This window comes from Neopelma chrysocephalum, unplaced genomic scaffold, assembly GCF_003984885.1.
Source record: "Neopelma chrysocephalum unplaced genomic scaffold, ASM398488v2 Primary Assembly neopelma1_25, whole genome shotgun sequence".
NCBI classification, from domain to species: Eukaryota; Metazoa; Chordata; class Aves; order Passeriformes; family Pipridae; genus Neopelma; species Neopelma chrysocephalum.
Window position 1 is genome coordinate 32,138,354 of NW_020897694.1, and position 19,804 is coordinate 32,158,157.

The following is a 19,804-nucleotide window of genomic DNA, read 5'->3' on the forward strand; positions in this document are numbered from 1 at the left end:
TCTCACTCCATATGAACATTTCAGAAAACTACTGCATGACTGGCACTCTGTGCAAAATGCACAGGGATCAAACTGAAGGAGTGTTCAGACTCCTTGAGCTGTGATCATCTGAATGAGGAAGATTTCAAAGCATCGTGGGATTTCCCCAGAAGGTACACCAGAGACGAATTTGGCCTTTAGAATGAGATTTTATACATCTCATTCACACACAGCAAAATGTTTCATCACAAGTTGAGACACTTTTTAAGAGAGTCTTAAAATTAATCCCAAATGAGGAAGCCTTTCTCCAAATGAGCGAAACTTGGCAGATTTACAAATTCAAACTAAGATGCATCAGTAGATCTTGTGTAGAGAAATTTGTATAATATCTGCCTACAAGATACCTGGTTAAAATCAAGGCTAGCAGTCACATTTCTACTGAATTAAATACATCATAGAAATAAAACTTATTGACAAGCAGTTCAGGTTCACAGTGTTCTGAAGTACTGGTTATTCCCACTTCTAGTAATAGTCACATATTTCAAGCGCACTTAACTCAGTTACTCTCAGGCCCAGATTTACTAGAGAGCCTGGGCACCAAATTCATTTGGTTTTTAAATAAGACATGAGCCCCTAAGTAACTTGCCCATTTTTGAAGAAAAGGTAAATAAATTGGAAAAAAAAATCCTCGAAGTAGCTTCAAGGAGCCAAGACAAGGATTTTTTTTCTATACATGAAAAACACAGAGAGCTTGGGGTGACCAAAAAATGGTCTGGAACTGTAAGCTTGTGAATGCTTTGCAGATAGTTTATATTTTTTATGCATAATTTTAATGATATCTGGCACAAATCATCACTAATGGCAATCCAGAGTTCAAATGCGAAGAGCACAGATTTTATGGCATAATTCATTTCTGGCAGCAATGGAAACTTAAATCAAGATTCAGACAATTACATAAGCAGAGTGGAGACACTTTGTCATACATCACTTCTGCCTTGGAATTGCCTGTGTGCTCTTTCAGCTACCTCTGTTGCTCATCTCTAGACATTCATGCAAGGTGTCTAATAGGATATTAATGAAAGGTCTCATTGTAAACGATGCAGTAGACAGAAACATTGAGCATATTATTAAGCAGGGGAACATAGAGAGAGTCAAAAAGGGGTAGAAGTAAAATGGCAAAAAATGGCATAGTAAATGTATTATCGAAGGAAAACTCAGATAAAAAGACAGTTTCCACTACATACACATCCCTATAAGAAAGGAGAATATATGTGTTTGTGGCAAAATGTCCAAAAGTGTGCAAAGAACTCTTCATATTAAGACTGAACAACATTGAAATCTTCCTTCAAAATTTTCATGTTTTGGTTGACACACAGGTAGACCTCTTTCACATCAACATTCACCTGAAACTTATGAAAGGTTTTTGAAAAGAGATATCTCTGACCAAGGAAGACCAGAAGAATTCATAGACAGAGGGAGACTGAATACTTGAGCTAAGTGCCAAACTTATAGCCTTCCCATCTTTCCTATCTCCAGTGGCCTTCCCATCTTTCTAATGTTCAGTCCAGCATGCATCAACACCCAGGGTTTGTGCTTTTTAGGCAGGCAGTGGGTTCCATTAGTCAATTAAATGAAAACAAGGCTTGGTTTTCCTCATGTATCCATTCCCTTCTTAGTCTTCTTTAGGAGCTGAATGTACCTCAGTTGCCTGACCTAAAAAAGAAATGTTTCTTGCGGGATTAGGCAGAGAGAGAAAGGCATAACCCAGAGCAGTCAGTTACACTCTCTCCCTCAGCACACCTATGGCCAGTTCTCAGCCTGCACTTTCTGTCTGCACCAGGTAACAGCTGTGAGAGGGACACCATACTGAAACACTCTTCGCGGGAGAAACTTTAACTGGACAGTTCCCTAATGGTATTTCCAGATTCCCTGCGGGATGACCAGTCAATTATCTGTAGCAACTTTTGAGGCTCACTGTAATTCACACAGAATCCTTTAACCAACTGTATGAAGTACGACTGTGCTTCATGGAAACACCAAAAGATAGTGCAGCTCAAATTTCCATAACCCTCTGAATGAATGGTCATGATAATAACCAAGGAAAACTTGAGAGCCCTTGAGTTCTGTTTGTTGTTCAAGACTTTAGCTCAGGGTTAAAACACGTCTATACTCAAATGATTCTCATAGCACTCTGCGGAGAATAACCTGGCTAATATCAAATTATCAAGAGCCAGTAAGTGTTCAGTCTTGCTATATAGAAAACACACATTATCTATGTTTCTGGCTTTGGATTTGGTTTTCTTTAAATGAACAATCTCTTGGTTGAACACCCCATTTCTTTTTTTATCAAAATAGGCTGATGAAGATGTGTGGGGAAGATCTGGTGCACACCTCAGTTTGACTTCAGTGTGGTGTCAGGATGACTCAGAGAGACTCCCACTATACTAAGAAATATCCCTACACACTTGTGTAACTTTGTCCACCTCACAATCAGCCTATCTACCAGCATTAGGTTATGCAGCTACCCTAAAATGTCTTCTACATATTTTTATGTGATTGCATTTCTTTCCTTTAAAAAACCACAGCTGAACATTAAAATGTCTGTTTACCTAAGACAACCTAATAATCCAGAATCTTCAATTTATTTCCAAAGTTATTCAGTCCACCTTTATTTTTCTTGACACTTTTTCAAATCCAGAAACCAAAAGGACATACTTTCAGATGTGGTTTCTTTTATAATTATTCTCTTTTTAACATTCAGTGCTACTTTAAAGATGTGTCCAAATATGGCAACATGTTGGCCTAATTTTGTGAAGATAATGACAAATAATAAATACTGATGAAAGAGGAAAAGTAGAATACAAGCTGTTTCAGTAATATCTAGGATTTTCTTTTTTATTATTATTTTCCTAGGAAACAGAAAACTAGAAATGCCATAGAAGTTTTTTAGCCTTGGAAAAACTTCTATGAGAAAGCGTGAACTATTGGTTTCAGCCAGATGTGCAAGTTCTAAATGATAACGTTTATAAATGCTACCCCATCAAACAGTTCACACTGCCAATATCAAGCAAAGAGATGTCTTTCAGAAGCAAAAAGGAAATATACCAGGAAAAACATTATGTGCCTAGTCTTTATGCAAAAGTAATAGAGGATCTTGGGGCATGAATCAGGAAGAAGCATCAATTAATTAATTGAAGAAAGTGGCAAGCAGACTCAAAAGTGTAAAAATAGGTGGCATTTTATCTCTAGGACTGAATTGATAGGATTCTTTTTATAACTCCGTTTTCTCTAACTGGAGTCTTATACTGCACCAATGAAACCCAACATAAAGTACCTACCATAATTAGACTGTGATCAATTAGAAATTAAAAAGCAAAACACACATTTCACATCAGTTACAATACTCATCCCATAGCGCTCTCAGACAAAAATATTTTGGTGAAAAGGCAAAAGGTGCATTGGTTGCACAGCTTGTAAAATCTCAATGATTGCAACAAAAACTGTCAGTCTTGCTTGTGTATACCAGTTGATAATTCCTAACAGAGGTACAGAGGTATAGAAGAGATGGAAAGATCCCATATTGAATACTATGTAAGAATAGTGGCATACACATAAATTCCTGTACAGGCAGTAGTTGCTGTATACAGACACAGTTGTTACTAGGCATATGTGCCCACTTTCATGGGACAAAGGTGTGTAACAAAAGTACAAATGTGGGTCATGGTCCTGACATATGGCCCATGTGTCCTGGGTGAGGAAAATCTCTCACACAGTGCTGTTTGACGTCTGCTGTTTAATTCTACATGTGGGACCATATATTGAACAAGTGTAATCTTGAAATTTGAGTCCTTATGAGAGTCAAGGCCTAATTTGATAGTCAAAAGACATTTTTGAAGTATCTCTGCTTTGCCTAATGCAAATGTACAACAGGGATAAGTGGGATACTGCAGGGGTCTGAGGTTGCTGGTGGGCAGTTGAACTGGGTGATAACAGGAAATAGAGAAAACATAAGCACAGAGCACAGCAGGCTGGTGTGCTCTGTGAGGATATTTGGTAGACAAAGGCACAATACAGCATATGAGTCTGCAACCCTAGACTCTTTTGTCTGAACTCAGATACTAGTGACACTTTGGGGAAATTAGCAAGGAGCACTGGAAGCCTTTTAAACCACGTGTCAAACAATTTCTCCTAGTGCCTGTTTTGAAATAAAGCCTGTCATCTAAAAAGCATGTGACAGGTACTTCAACTAGATAAGACAATCTCCACAGTTTGCAGCATAACTGAGTGATTCATTTTAGGTTACATTTGAAGATTAGGTTAATCTTCAAGTAATGAAATAGGCCAGAATTTCTACTAGTTATGTCCAGCTTCTCAATAAAACAGTAATCAGTGGAATACTGATAGATTGATGCCTGACCCACTGAATTATTGCTTCTAGTATATGTAAAAAGTCTATTACATAGAGGGACTTTGCAGAGCAGAAGAGCTGAGTTATTCAATCTGAGAGAGAGCAGAGTGAACTGCAGGATCAGGCAATGACTGCATGAAGGACACTGAGAGTCCTAACATTCCTTCTACTGTTTGACTATACACACCACTCTATATCTTCTCCCACTCTCCATCCACCCTGACTGCTTACACAGTGAAATCTGTAGTACAGGGACGCTGGGTCTTTTCAACTTCCACATAACAAGGTCCTTCAACCTGAAATTTTCAAATTATGAATACCCTTAAACTTTTTATTATCAGCTGGGTGCTAAATAGTCATAAAACTCTATGTGAACATTCTTCCCTTCATTTGATGGTCTTATCTACTGGTCCAACACACAGACTGAGAAAATAACTGTCACCTAATTTGGAGCTGTTTTTATTTTAAATAAACATATTCCTTGACTAATAACCTGGTCACCATGCCACCATGCAGTGTGCTAGTGGATTCATATTTGGCTCCAACCCACTGTAGACCAAGTAATCTCAGGCATGTGAGTCGTTAGAAGAATTCCTCTGAATGTTGCAAGTATAATTTCAGCAAAAAGACTACCTCTATTTACCTCTTCTGGAATGGCTGTAGTGTAGACAAGCAGGCTCTGTTGACATTTCTCAAAACCAATTATTCATTTGTTAACAATTCGACTATTCTATCCCTCCTGTCTCCTTTTTAAGGTCATGCTTTTCAAGTAGATATTTTAAAGCATTACTATGCAACCTATACAAAGACCTTATTATTGCAAATCAAATAAAATATAGCAACTAATCACAGCATAAAAAGAGAATTAGATTGAATATTCCCATTGAAAAAAATGCCTGTTTAACTTCTTTTGCGTACTGGTGTATAAAACCTTCTCTCTCATCAATATATACTTTAGCCTTCACCTTGGCCACAAAAGGCAGTCCTTTTTCTATCTGTTAGTGCATCTCTAATTTAGAGAAAAGTCATGTTTGCAGGATGTTTCTTCAAGTATGTTGTAAAGTGTAAACTTAAAGTTCAGTATTTTTATGAATATTTGCCAAAAGTTGTGGAATTTTAATAAAATATATTACAGATATTTTCTATTAGGTCAGCTAACTCATCTGTGCTGCCAAAAAATAAAAGACATTCCTTCCAATGCAGTCCCTAGTGATTTGCTTGGCTGTGCTTCAAGTGATTCAAGCCAGAAATATTTTTATATAATTTTACAATATTTATATCTTATGAAAAGTTGGACTTGCCTCTGGCAAGGAGAAAAGTCCTGAAGATGACATAGGTGTCATGATAAAGACTATCCTGAACATCACAGCAGTCTGTGACCTTATGCAGATTATGGGTCAGCTAGCTCCTTCTTGCTACTTAACTTGATTATAAGAGAAGTACAGACCGATATTGGAGCTGGCACCAGAATGGGACAGACTGTGAGAATCTTATACAGAGAAGTACCTTACTCTGCAGGGGTGTTCTTTGACTTGAGTGGGCCAGCTTAATATGAGTCTGTATTTAGTGTGAATGAAGGTACTGTAAATTTCACTAAAAGTGAAAGCACTTTTGCATGACATTTCCATTCAAAATTGTTATAAAACAATTCTAACATTGATTTGAACTCATAGATTAGGTGTCCAGATGAGTGAGATGATGTGGTAGCGCCTCTTGCACCATCAGCTATAAGGAGAATGAAAGGTTACTAAATTCACCTGCAGATGTCTGAGCTCCTGTGAAATCAATCCCGCACAAGATCACCTGTTGGAATACAGCAGTAGATAACATACTAACTAGAATTTAGGTATAGGTGATGTGATGTCACTACCACCAAAACACATTGGATCTCTTAGAATTAAAATTAACTTATGTTTGAGGAGGAATTCTGAAACACTCGAGTAAGTTTTGGTGGGTTTGTTTTCCATTTGCAGTATTTCCCAGATCAATAGTGTGATGAAACTGAAAGCTGACTGTTCATTTGGCATTCCTGTTTGAGACCAGGAGAAGGAGAGAGAGATTATTCTCATGAGGTTTCCAGCAGATTTCATGTCAAAGAGGTTAGAATAGTTTGAATAAACTCCACATAAACATCTGGGGCCAGATTCATGGGATATTCCAGCTGCTTTGGAGCAATTTGGTGACACAAAGCAGCAGTAAACCCCACTTTACTGGCCATTTAAGTCAAGTTTATGGCTGCTTTGCATTCCCAGAGCAGCTCAAAACAGCCAATACCAGTGGAACTCTGAATTTCTGGGCTTTGAGCTGCAACCTAACTCCAAAATCCTCTAATGTGTCCATTTCTACTAGACATAACATCCTAACTCAGCATGTGTGTGTTCATCATCGCCTTTGTTTACAGCATGATTGTAATGATCTAATTAGGAACTAAAAGTACTTTCAGTCAATTAACACTTCTTGAAGTTTTAAAAAACAGGCTTTCAATGGGTTCAAGTAATCATTCTGTAAAGAAAAGCAGCATTTTCTTTCTAATTAATCTATTTCTCAGGATGCACACTGTAATTTCAGTCCCTGTAATATGGCATAGCTCTTGCTAACAGCAAACTATCAGCTTCACGCTGAGTTTCCCAGACTTGAAACTTGTCAGGCTTGCCCTGTCTGGGCTTTTCTTGACTAGCTGGGAACTTTGCTTTTCTTGATTTATCATTAACAACAATTTTTCTAATTTAGTAGATACCTCTGGCTAATTTGTTTTATTTTTGTGTATCTTTATATGGCACCTCCGTGATTTTACAGGTCTAACATATAATGATGTAGTTTATAGAAATGCAGACCTGGTTTGACAGCAGAAAAGAGGAGAGACAGGATGCCGTGTAAAGGAATACCTCTGTGGGATGATAAGAAATATGTCACATGCTTGGCAGTCAAGACCCACAGCTATAAGCAACTGTTAAAGAAATGCACACCTGGGACTGGACAAAACTGGGTTTAGGTAGAACTGAGAATAAAAACGTAATATCTAGCCTACAAAAAGGGCACATATATAGTAAATTTGGACATAATTTAAAGCTACAGACCCATGAGGAAAGAGCAAATATGTAACTATAAGTTAGTGAGCATATAGAAAAACCTTCAATGAGGAAGAAGAAACCATCAAGATGAACATCATATTTCTCCAGTGAACAGCTCTAGATGCTGACAAGTCTCCATTGCACCCCCAACATCCTTAACAGCAAAATGAAACCACCAGCCTTGGGACCCAGAGGAGCAGGAAAATGTTGAGCATAATAACAGAAAAAGGGGAGGAAACTGTGTGCATAACAATTTTAACTACATTATTAAGGAGACTTTCTGTATTAAAATATTCTTTTCTGAAGTAATTAAATTTGGACAAATGATTCTTGAATCATACTGTAAAGATTTTAGTTATGACAACAATAAATTCTTGGCTTTGTATATAAAGTGTGTTTCCTCTTTGTTCATGCACAATAATGTGAGTGTAACAACACATATAACAAAAAACAGCAATCACCCACCACCTCCCAGGAATTTGTAGAAATGCATTAAATGTTCTTGAACACTTTAAATATTAAAATCATGAGTACTATGTGTATCATTAACAGAATGTAGTAGAAGGGCTTAATGAAAAATTGTGAGGAAATTAATAACCTTGTACTTAGAACAGGGTTTGTATTTTATATGTTAAATAAAGCTTGGAACTCCATATTACCTGTGAAGAGTAGAACAGTCATGAAGGACCAGTCAGTCATTCATTGGGGATGCTAGGACTCCTGGAATCGTAGCATAATGGTATTGGCTGCAGAAGCTAAATTAATGTTGCACCAGAAGCCATATATTTCCTGGTTTTTCAGTGCTTCATTTAACAACCTTAATATTCTTTTAACCACAGGTATTTACAGCAATGTGTATACAATATCTGTTTTCTCATTATATTTTTTTCCTTTTCTGCCTGTCCATTAATAGGGATGGATGGAGCAATTAAAACACAACTCCACTTCAGAGCATGCTGTAAAACCCAGGAGAAGCTTCTGCCTCTCGGAGTGCCAGAGGGCATAGCTGGCAGCAGCTGTGCCATTTCTTCCAAAAGTGTTATATATATATATATATATAAATTTATGTAGATACTTTTCTGCAACTAATTATTTCAGATGGATGCTCAAAAGGAAGCAGAAGCTATGACTTGATTTATTTTAAAATGCCTTTAGTGTTTATTAGTACATTATGTTATAGCCAAAGTAGATTTTTTAAAGGAAGGTGAAGGTAAAAGGGACAGATTCCTTAATCTCCACCACCTTAGAATATCTATAAGAAAACACTCCACTATCTTGCCATTATTATCTCTGCATACAAGTTTTGTCCAACAATATATTCCCATCTCTGAGTCCATTTGCACTATTTTTTTCTCTCTTTTCTCTCATTGTATTTTTTAAAGTGGTTATAAATGTGCAAGAAGTTGATTTCAGTCCTCATTTTCAACTACAATAATTTCAAATATAATAGAGAAAATGTTACCTATTTGCAATGTACATATATTGCAGTAGAATAAATGTATATCATATATTATCAAAGTTAGAACATCTAGATTGAATTTAGTACATTCATTCTATTTTTCTTTGGAAAGGCTGCTTCCTCTAAATATTAAATAAGAAATCTTGGACTGATCTATGGATTAACTTATGTTTCAACTGAACATATTTCTTAGGTAATGAGAAAGAGCAATGATATATTGTAGAACCAGCCAAAAATCCCAACTAGAAGCATATAGGAATGTGAGCTACACCAAAGAGCAGCTCCTCTGCTTCTCTGGGCTCTCTTAGGCAGACGCAGGTTTATGTTCAACTCATCTCAAATGCAGTGCCTTGAATCTCTTAAGCAAATAAAATGTTTTCATTTGAGCTATTCTAATTCCTCACCTAATTATTACATCAATTTTTACTTATAGCGTACTGAACAATTCCAGACTTTTACTAAAAATTGTGTTTTGATTTTATAAAAAAAGTTTCTTCAAAACATCACACTGAAAATTCACAGCCAGCTCTATACTTAATCTATAACCAATGTCATATCAGACTTCAATCTATACCAGTAAAGGATACATAACTGAAAGGACTGATGTCTTTTCTGCAGATCTGCTATAGTTTGGTTTATTAATTAATTAAAATGAATGAGATTCTTCCCTCTTAATTCCATCCATCTCACTGCTAACCCATTTATTACATTTTATCATATTACAACATCAAGATTTCTGTGGAGGAATATGTGGTTTGGGGTTGTTGGGGAAGTGGGGAGAATTATTTTATTTTACAGTATTTGGTTCTCTGCAGCCAAGATCCCTGAGTGTTTCTATAGTCTTTGCTCCTCTAGCTGTTTCTATGGTTCCAGGAACAATGACAATGAAAGAAAATACACAATCGGTTGTACTTACTTATTTTAAAATGCTTCTTTTTCTACAGCATAATAAAAGGTAACTATAAGCCTCATGAGCATAACACAGAAGACAGTATTTTAGTGCATTTCATACTCTATTATACTTATCTTTTTAGCCCATACATCAGATTTTTAAATTAATGTAGAAATACCATACCACAAATACAGGGAAAAGCCATTGAGAAGGATTAGCAGGGAGACAGCTTTTAGGATGTCTGTGTTAGTACAGTATATTACATTTAAAAATACACAAAGTTAAGGACATCACGTTTGCTTTTTTATTGTTAGCTGTCTGATAGGCTATTTATTTCAGAAAATAGTGATTGAATACTGGCTGCCAGGTAATAAGCTTTCTCTAGTCTGTTATAGGAATTAAATTATCAGCAATCAGTAGTGCTCCTGGTAGCCATGTATTATGTGTACAACGCTCTAGCTGTCCTTTAAATCAAGATGTATCTTTTAATCAAGAGTATCTTCTATCCATAAAGAATTCAAAGTTGGTGCAAGCTCAAACCAAGTTAGAAATAAAGACAAAGGCCAACTCATTCATGAATTAACATGACTGGTGCTGTAACAGTTATCTTCATTTCTCTGCAAGCACTAAGCGGCCACTCTGTGGGACAGGACCCTGAGTAGGGTCAGGGCTCTGTGGGGCAGTCATTCTCCTGTGCTGCCCTAGAGATTTAGCAGGAAGCATTCAGCAAGCTCCCTACTCCACCATGTCCTCTTCACTAATTTCACTAATGAAAGGGTCAGTCATCTTTGGAGCAAGGTACCATACTGCCTTTTGCTTTCTCAAAGAAGAGGTTAAGCCTCTTGATACAAGCTCAGGAGAGCACTGGATATCCTTCCTCAAACAGCAGCAAAATAACTTCACCAAGACCTTTGTGAAAAGCAAGGTGGAATCAGAAAGAGCTGGGATTTGTGAGCCACCATACAAGGAAGCTTCATTAGGACTGCCTCAAGTAGTGTCAGGTGTGGGACCATGCCTCACAGGCATGCAGTGTCTGATTATCAGCATACCCAGATGGACGCAAAGAGTAGGCATCCTTCCTGACATAAACAGGACCTGGTCTAATGAAAAAGGGCAATAGTACATATTAAGGCCCTGGACATCTTGTTTATTTATGCAATCTTTTGTAAAGTGTTATCTATAATTTTCTGTCTTTATGTAGGGGAAAATTAATCTCGGGAAGAAATGCAAAAGAGCCTGAACTGAACAGCATATCTGCCTATGTACCCTTTTTGTCATATCTACCATAAACTGTTAATTCTTATGGTCCAAAAAACAAATTACACAGAACCCAGATAAGCATGAAATAAACCCAAAACTCACTGATTTGAGATATGCAACAGGAAGGATTACTTCAGACTTTCTCATTAATCATCTCCTAAATACTACCCACTTGTGACTGTCAGTGTTAGGATACAGGATACCAGATCAAACTGGTGGTTACAGGATACCAGATCAAACTGGTGGTTATTTTATCTGTTCCCTTGTTCTTGAAACTTTGTTCTAAGATATTCTTAGAGATTTTCAAAACTTGACAGGACAAGGACCTGAACAACCTGTTGGAGATCTGGACCAGAAGTACAAAAATTACTCTGTGATTCTGATGTCCAGAGCATTTTTGCCTGAAGAACTTCAGTCATGAAAGATGATAGAGTGCCATTTCAGTGCTAGAAAACAGGCTTCAACACAAACTTTCCTCATAGTGTAGTGCTAGGTGGACAATTGGACTGAATTATCTTGAAGATCTCTTCCAACCTTGATGATTCTATGATACTATGATTCCATCCTACATGGACACAGGAGGGTTTTATATGCTGAAGTTCATGACCAGTCAACCATTATTTGGATTTCTGAAACAAAAAGCTTAGCCCAAGCCATCATCAGAGCAGGTGCTGGAAGAAGGTGTTGTGCTTAGGGTTGACCATTCAGTATTGATTTTCAGCTTTTCTCAAAGGCAGATCCACATTCAGCCAAGGTCTCCTAGACTAGTTATGTCTGACAAAACTTCCCAATCAGGTTCAAAAAGTCACATGCTGACCACTCATTAGTTGCTCTAGAGGCAGTATTTGTACTCGTAGAAGATGCAGTAAAAAGCAGCAGAATCATTAAATCTCTTCTGGCTGCCCTCATTGGGAAAAAAAATTCTCCTTATACCTAATCTGAACCTCTCTTATTTCAACTTCTGCCCATTATCTCTTGTCCTCCCACCATGCACTGCTCTGAAAAGCCCTTCTCCATCTCCTCAGTGACCCTTTTTAGGCAATGGGGGGGCTGTTAGGTGTCCCCAAGACCTTCCATTCTCTAGGATGACTCAGACTAGCTCTCACAGCCTGTTCTCAGTGTTCCAAGACTCCACTTTGTCCCTGGCTTTCCTGTATTGGGAGACCAAAACTGGACACAATATCTAGATGTGGTCTAATGAGTGCTGTGTGAAGTGGAACAATCTCCACAGTGATTTAAAGTGAAGATTCTTGGTTTCCTCATCAACCTATACATACTAATCCAATTCCAGCTGTTCTGATCTCACAGAGAGCAGAGACCAAACAGGAGACAGCAAGTTATCTCATGGCTCAGACATAGAGAAAGTTACATAAGGTATGTGGTTCTCTTTTTGGTGATCTGGAGAGCACTGTGTAGTTCCCTCCCCAATGAGCTTCAGAGGCTATTCTATACCTGAAAAATTAGGAGAGGTGTCTAGTGTGTTCGTACTCAGCCTGGAGTTCTTGTGTGTAACTCTGAGGCAGCACCTTCGTCTTATATAGTCTTGAGTCCACTCTCAGCACAGAGTACAGCAATATGTCTCTGCTTCAGGAAATGCTTGGAGAAGTCTGGATGAGAGCACTCCTAAGAACTTGCTGCTACTGCTATTATCCCAGGACACGCTAAAATGCTTTGGATGAAATTAGGAATCTAGAGGTGGAGAGAGATTTTTCTTGTTGGTGTTGATACAAATGCACATTCCATTTCAATGCTCTGAAGTCAGTACAGGATTAAGCCCCTTGTATGTATGTTACTTTTCTACAACACTTGCCCTGAAGTCAGCTAAAGCAAACAAATAGAAAATTGACATTAATCACTCATCTGCCTACAACCCCTTTGCGACACTCCATATGATTTTTCCTGTGTGAGAGGTTATTTTCTATACGACTCACGTTGACTTCTTCCTTAAGGACAGCAAGAGAAAGGCAAAAAGAAGGGTCAGAGTAGTGGCTGCTTACAGCCATTTGTCATGTCAGGAACTTCCTCTCATATTTCATGGGAACGAGTGCACCAAAAGAAATCCCAAAATGGCCAGGAAAAAACACAGGGTGTCAAAACACCTTGTCCTATCTTTTCCCAGCTTTGAAAACTCCACCAGTTTCTAGAGCAGCCATAAGAGAGCAACTGACTTTTCATGCTGTGAACCCCAGTCACCCCCTCTGAGAATCCCCCTGCATGACATTTGCTTTAATAGGTCTAATTATAAAGAAATGCACTTTTCAGTCAGAACTGAAGAACCAGTAGGTTTTCTTCTTTAACATGCCAACCAGCTGTTTTGAAAGGTACTTCTCTAATCTCTTTCCTTCCACATGTTCAAACAGATGAAAGTAATTTTGTGCTCAACTGTCTATAAGTAATTAGACTGGGATGTAAAGGAGTCTTTATGTATCAGTTCAGAAAGAGCTACACTCTTAGCATACAGAATAATTATTAGCAATCTTCTTCATCTGTAAGGTATACCTTATGCATTTTACATGAGTTCCCATTATTAACATAACCTGACTATCAAAGCTCCATTGAAACTGGTGTCTTCTTTTTCATGTAACTGACTGAAATTCCCCAGAAATATAGTAATTTGAAAACAGCAATGCTGATGATTTGTTTCAGCTGTAATTTGTTATTTTTTTTCCTCTTCTTTGTTGTTTTTCTAGTAAAGACCTAAACCAGTGGGGCTCCAATATACACAAACAAGTGTTCTGCTTTTGCTACAAGATGGATATTAATATTCAGTGAGGGTCCTAGAATGCTGCCTTTTGTCAGTTTCCTGGGCTAAATTCCCTTAATCTTATTAATTAGGAGGTCACAAAAAGAATACTTTATTGGGAAACAAAACGTGTGTTCTAAAGATAGGTTAAATTAAATCCATGCATTTACTAGGAATGGTGTTGGCAGAATACTTCTTTAGGTCTGCCTCTGGATTGTGCTTGACACCTCTGTAAATGGGGTAGAGCAATTACTGATAAGTCAGAGGGGCAGAAGTGTCTTTTGAACTCTACCTATTAAAAAGGTTGGAACATCTTTCACAAGAAAAGTAGGATCGTCAGGACTGGGATTGTGCCCAGTGTAATGAAAACTGGAGAAGAGGCATACACCATTACAGGACTTGCACCCTTTCACATAGGAACAAACTAATCCAGGTTGGAAAGGATGCAGTGACAGGCATGAAGGTACTTCCTTTTCATCCTACAAGGTACTTCCTTTTCATCCTACAATGTACTTCCTTTTCCTCCTATATGGTAAACATTTTTGAAAGCAGATTGCTTCCTCAAACATATCTCTCTCAAACCCTCTCTCCACAGCTACATGCCATGACCACATCTTTTAAAGAAATGAAGTCCCAATTTTCTTAGAAATAAAATTCCATTTTAGTTTCTCTAGAATCACAAGGCATCCTCAGGAAATGAAGTCTGACTATTAGTGTTTTTACCACCAAAGATGGAGGAGAAACGGTTATTTGCTGACAAGCAGATCTGCATCCTGAGGACAGCAGTAGAGAGGCCAAAAACACTCATTCTTTCAGTCACTGCCAAAGAAGCAATATTTTGCCCAAGCATACTTCAGAGGGATATGGCCTAAACCTCAAGAATTACATGTACTACATGTCAGTGCAATTGACTCAGATGCACTGTGTCTAACACCAGACCAGGGTACACTCTGTGAATACAATCAGAAGTATCACACTTTTCATTTGTTGTTTTGACTGACAGAAACTATATTCTACAGATGTGTTAGAACAGCAGCCTCCTGCATTGAAGAGCTGATTGTCCGAACAGACCTAGAAGTAGCAAAATACCAAAATGAAACTGAAAAGCAAAGTGAAGATATGTCTATTTGTTATACAGCTTGTTACAGCTGTGAGAAGTGATCCAGCAGGACAAAGTCAGGACATTTATCTGTCAAATCCACATCATGATGAAGGCATGTCAATGAAACACTGTCATACTAGATCAAAACATTATCCCACTGCAGCTCAGTCCAGCCTAGCCAGCCATACACTGAAGGGTAAGAATAGCAATACGCCAGATATTAACATCTTAAATGTGCTGGGAAAGGCTTGAGAAAAGCCCTCACGTGGACTTAGCCCACTTCTAATTGACCTTGTGAGGGAGACAGGAGATGCACAGCCTCAGTGGGGTAAGCTGATGGCAGACCATGTGGCACACTCACTATCACCTCCCAAAGCAGACACGCACTCTAGTCAGTCTATTCCTGACAAACCTAAGATCTTGTTCTGTTTACTAGCTAGATGTATGCACCTGTACATACCCTAGTAAAAAATGCAACAGAAGCAGCACAGAGCATGTCTGCCACAGAGACAGCTCTTCACAAATCTGTTTTTCAAAATTAGGAGTTGTGCACTGAAACCAAAGGGATTGGAAATATTACCCTATGATGCAGGTGAAAAGGAAGGATTATATTTGCAAAGTTTTTATCAACAGGAGTAAATAAGGCTCCAGATTTAACTTTCAGTTAGGTAAAAGATTACTACTCACTAGACAGGAAAGGATGTGTTGAGATGAGAATAGCATCAGGCATGCATTTTTTCATTAGAAATCAATTAATCTATGTCTGCCCCAGAATTCAAGTCACATGACTTCATGCATAACACTTAAAACATTCAAGACAGCAACATAAGTATCCCATGGAGCCACAAAAATATGGAAACAGAATAGGGCTGGAACTGTGATTATATCATGTGGTTTTGCTCTTCACATTATTTGTTTACTCAGAGACCAAAGGTGTATATGATACATTACAAATGCTCTCTCTCTCTGCAAGTATCCAAAATAATGACTTCCATGTTATATATTAGGGATGTTCTTGGATGTTTGAAGCACTTGGGAAAGAGTTCATTCCCACTTTCTTTGGAATGTCCTTACTAAACATTCCTTACTTTCCTCACATAGACTCCTGAACATGACAGAAAGCATAATAGGAAAGTTAAATATACAAAAAAAGCCAAATATTTAAAAAAACACTATAGTGAGGGAGATCAAAATTAGTTATCGCCTCCACCTGAATGCAATTTCTTTGCCTGGGTAGGTTGTTCCCATTGATTCTAGGAAGAAATGTTACTCCTTATGTCCATTATTACTTGACTGATTTGCTAAAAGGCTGGTTGTGTGGTGAACACCAAGCTATGCAGGGGTTTTCCATCACTGCTCACAACAGTATCACTAGAGATCTGGAGATTTTGTCCCACTGTACCTTGTCAGAAAGCAAACAAATATAGTGGCGCATATTTCCTGGGCATGGGGAGGTGTCAAAGAGACCCCCAAGAACCTCTCCGAAGGGTCTGCTCTCAGCTGGCTATGCCCTAGCATACACCTATACTTACAGGAAGAACGAGGACATGGGGTCTTCTATTTTACCCCAAAAAAAAAAAAAAAGCTGCCAAAATTAGAGTGAGAAAGGAGAAAAAAATAAAAAAACCACCAAGGCCTTGCCAGTCACTACTAACAGGAACTGACTAAAAAAGCTGTTCAGTCACACTAGAGGGAACATGGTAAGCCTCTTAAAGAACAAGGCTAATACCCTGATAGCAACTTTCCAGCACAGGGATCTCCAAGATTCATTAGGGCCCTCTGAGACAAGAGGTCCTTGAAAAGGAAACTCAAAGAATCAGTGGAAAAATAAATAAAATATTACTCCTTCCCAATTAAAGAAGACCCCATGACAGGTGAGATAAACTTCATAATTCCAGCCGATGTAAGACAAAGGTGCTAAGTTGCTGTGTGGAATGTCCTAGAATGGATAGAAAAGTGACAAAATATCCCACATATAGCAGGGCAAGCTTATGGCCATTCAGCTGCTATGTCAGACTGGCTTCTATGTTGGACGGCATCCTGAAGATCATTTCAAATACCGGGGACATACAGAGCTGAGAAAGTTGCTTAGAGTAAGGTGAGTAGGTCAATAAACTGGGAAAGATGGAAATGCAGGATAACTGTAAGTCATAAGGGAAACCTAAGCCTTGACACATACCTCGAGTATTAATTTTTCTATCTAGATAAAACCCTAATAAGTCATGGGTGGTGTCTTTGGATATTTTTCATGATTAAAAAATTGTTTTATTTTAAAAGATAAAATCTTTGTTTATTGAATCTAAGCAGTAGAAGAGGCTCTGCAGGCAGGTCCTGTAGATACTATTTTTCTTAAGGTTGTTCTTTGCCAGAGAATGAGCCATTCTTCTTCTTTTTTCTTTTTATGTTCACATTGAATTTCCCCATGTTTATTCATTTTATATGATATGAATTATACTAAGAATGTACATCATGGGAATACATCTCTTGTTGGACAAGAATTGTGGAATTTTTTTATTATTCTTTTAACTGAGGGCCTGTGACTGTTTATTTTGTTTTCCCTAAATTCTATGAGCACTCACCATGATTTTATGATCTTTCCATTCATTACACTTTGAAATATATAAATAGCACGTAAAACAATGAACGAAATTCACCAGGAGACTCTAGCTGCCTGATGCTGCTGCAGTGAATGGATGCATCCCTAAGCCCCCCCCACTCAGTTGATCAAAACAAGGTGATGAGCTCTGACCCCATCCAGTAAAGCTCTGCAGTGGGTTGACCCTGGCTGGATATCAGGTACCTACTAAAGCCACTCTCTCACTGCCCTCTGCAACTGGACAGAGGAGAGAAAAAAAGCAGTGAAGGATTCATGAGTTAAGAGCTGGGAGAGGTCACTTACTGATCACTATCAAGGGCAAAACAGTCTCAAAGTGGGGATCATGGCTAGGCTTCGCGAATGAATATTTGGGAAGGGTTCTACCCACACTTGTTACAAGCACGCTGGTGGCTAAAAAGGCCAATACGAAATAGACAAGTCCGGTTGCAAAAGGCACAGCAGAAGGACTCCTTAGGTGGTATATTCTGCAAAACAAGATTCTTTCTAGATTAAAAAGTGAGGCTAGTAATTAAATTTATTACAAACAGGATCAGAGCAAAAGAGTGAGAAGTAAAATAATCTTAAAAACACCTTCCCCCCCCCTTTCCTTCCATGTTCTCCCTCCTCCCTCCCAGCGGTGCAGAGGAATGGGGAAGGGGTTAGTTGTTGTTTCTGCCGCTGCTCAGAGAGAGGAGTCCTTCCCCTGCTCCTGTGGGGTCTCTCCCATAGAAGACAGTCCTTGATGGACCTCTCTAGGGTGAGTCCATCCCACAGGCAACAGTTCTTCCCAAACTGCTGTTCCGTGGGTCACTTCTCCACGGGCTGCAGTCCTTCATGAATGACCTGTACCAACGTGGGGCCCCTACAGGGGTTTCAAGTCCTACCCAGGAAAAGCTACTCCAGCGTGGGCTCTTTTCTCCATGGGACGCAGGTCCCCGGTAGGACCCTGCTCCATCTTGGGCCTCCCATGGGGTCACAGTCTCCTTCATGCATCCACCTGCTCCAGCATGGGCTCCTCATGGGCTGCAGGTGGGTCTCTGCACCCCGGTGGTCCTCCATGGGCTGCAGGAGCACAGCTGCTCCACCATGGTCTGCACCACGGGCTGCAGGGGCCTCAGCTCCGGCACCTGGAGCACCTCCTCCCCCTCCTTCTGCAAGGACCTTGGTGTCTACTTTGTTATTTCCATCTTCTCACTCCACTCTTCCCCGACTGGAATTCTTCACTGTGCAGCAACCTTCTGTTCTTAAATGTGTTAGCACAGAGGCATTACTATCACTCTTGATTGACTCGGCCTTGGCCAGCAGCAGGAAGTCTGTCCTGGAGCCGGCTGGCATTGGCTCCACAGGACAGGGGAAGTTTCTAGGAGCTTCTAACAGAAGCCACCCCTGTAGCCCCCCCCACCACCAAAACCTACCCACAGAAACCCACTACAAATTCTTAATTCCAACAGATTTGCCACATGTTAAAAAAATGTCCTTTAGTGGCCTCTTGGATTAGAGATTTAAGCCTGTGTGTCCCTGTGCCCCACACCCACTGCTCATAAGCATCCAGATACAGAATTAGATGGACAGTTGTGTCCTCTCAGTTTTATGTCAGAAAATGATTGATTTTCTGTGAATTGCACAAGGAAACTGAGCCAAGTATGTATTATCCCTGCTTAATCCCAAGAAACACAATAATGCAGAATATATAAAATGGGAAAAAAAATTTCCATTAGAATCCCTTCACCTGAGAATAAAAGTCATCTGTGTGATGTAACTAAACTACCTCACCTTTTGAAAGTTCTCACCTATAATTTTCCCCACCAAGATCACACAAACTGAGATCCTGTACTGCAACATCACAAAGGAGGATTTCTGGTGCTCTTTCTGAGGAATTTAGGCCAGTGAAGGAAGAGAGCAGTTCAGACTGGCTCCTGTCTTCCTTCCATGGGAGAGAGCCAGAGACAAGAAGAAAAAGTGACAGCGTAATACTCTTGCTTCAACTCCTCCAGCTGTGGGCAAGCGAGCAAGTCCATTTTTTTGTTTCTGTTGAGGAACTTGTCTCAGCTATTGATGATGACAGCAGAGTTGTAGAAATAAAAAAACCAGGTACCAGCACTGGTTCTTTGTTCTCAGTAGTACAATAAATACAAGTACCTTTGCTAGTAAATAAACAGACTGTTGAAGCAATTCTTTTGATCCCTGTGAAAGTCCCATGTTCAGAAAGCATTAGCTCTTGATTGCTCGATTATGGATTCAATCTTTTTCCAGGTCACATCGTTGATCTCCCCTCTGAGTTTTCATCAGTTCTG